Below are 1,867 nucleotides of genomic sequence, written 5' to 3'. Positions count from 1 at the left end.
TGTTCTGTCCTAGTGACACTGATTTTAGTATGAATGCAGGTATGTATACTTAGTTAAATATTTTATTATTTAAAATTATAAACTCTTGGTCAGAGTATTTTAATCCAATTGTGTTTATAGTTTGTATATCTTTTATGGGTTGATATAGTCGATTCACTATAAACAATTCTTTGATACCAATCTGTTACACCCCAAAACCGGAACCGCAGAAACGTTCTGGGACAGAGGACGTCATGTACGGTATCACAACAAAGCATAATAGTAAACAAGCAACAACATCATCAAATGCATTAATAAGATAATTAAATACATGTGTGTTCTGTATACTATAAGAGACACCAAAAATATGAATCAAAATAAGAGATGGGTCTTGAATGTGCTCCATCTTCTCAAAATATGGCATCGGTACCTGTTTACTGATGACCTGAGAATACAAGTTATTTGAAAGAGTTTATCGACTTTAAGGCTGGTGAGTTCATAAGAATTTTAGTGTCATTGGTTGTATAAGAAGTGTTTGTTGAAAATATTCACAGTATAAGTTTATAGTAAAAGTTTGTAAGTGTTTGCTTGTAGTAAAACGTTCGGCGTAAATGTTCGTAAACTGTTTCTACAATGTTCGTATCTTCCTAGAAAATCTCATATTTTATACTAAACTGTACTCTTCTACCAAGACCCAATGTTCGGATTTTTTTATTGTAAGAGTATGTATTTTCCCAAGTATGACTATGGTTATCTAAATATAGTTTGTACATTATTGCGTAATGAGAAAACATTTCAAGGTAAATGTATTAGGGAAAAATATTATACTACAATAGTTTTGTATGTTGAAATTACGGTAGTACTACTTACCTTAAGTCCAATGAATTATAAGGTAAAGTGAGATTTGTAACCATACTGATTGACGGCTGTAAAGCACGACAATGAAAGATGTCGAAATAAATATGACATTTGTCACCCCTTGGCTTGGTCGGTCGGGGACTATAGCTAACAGTCAGGGTGCAGAATGGTTTGTCCCGTATAGATCTATACACAATGCCCGCTCTCCCTCCATGAGACTCTGGTTACCAACATGACAACAGTGAAATCCGCGTCATGTAGAAGTAAATCTCATATTCTAATTGTTATGTTGGTGTATGTTCCTTTTGTTTACTTGTAAATGTATATGTATATGTTCTCCTCTCCGTAATTGTATAGGTATATGTTCTTGTTTGTTCCTCATAATAGTAAGTTATATTTGTTTCTCATCATAGTAAGTATTGACTTATGTATGAACTGACTCTTTGTATCTTCCATCGTACTAGTAGTAATGAGTAGTATCTTCTTAAACTATACCTATTATAGTTTACTAGTAGAATTGTTTGTATATCTGAACGTATTGAACTGAGATAAAAGCTTTTATGTCTTGTACATATGTACATAATATATAATTAGGGATCAAACGACACTCAGACAAATAACCGGGTACTCTAAGTCCACAACCAAGCAAGGAACAAGAAATAAAGTGAGTTATCAGTCCTAAGTCCTTCAAGCCCTACTTATATAACTATATATGCATCATACATGGTTTTCACAATATATAAGTTTGAAAGGAGTTAAAAAAAGAAGATTTGGCATAAAATAACAAGTTTGTTAAAGAGTTTTGGTATGTAAAAGATTTCGGTAAATCTTTTGAAGTAGTTTATTTGATAAAATAGTTAAAATCATGGTAAATCCATTTGTTTGATAGTTATTAATCACATGTGATTGATATAATAACTATAATGTTTCAACTTGTATTCCCTCCTAAAAGAATTTAAAATCATTTACAAGGTAGATTAAGGGGTATGAACTCACCTGTAGTAAGTGGTTGGATGAAAGTGCTGTATAG

The sequence above is a fragment of the Lactuca serriola genome, chromosome 5 (assembly GCF_051521515.1).
Source record: "Lactuca serriola cultivar US96UC23 chromosome 5, Lser_US96UC23_V15, whole genome shotgun sequence".
Lineage (NCBI taxonomy): Eukaryota > Viridiplantae > Streptophyta > Magnoliopsida > Asterales > Asteraceae > Lactuca > Lactuca serriola.
This window is presented reverse-complemented; position numbering follows the sequence as displayed.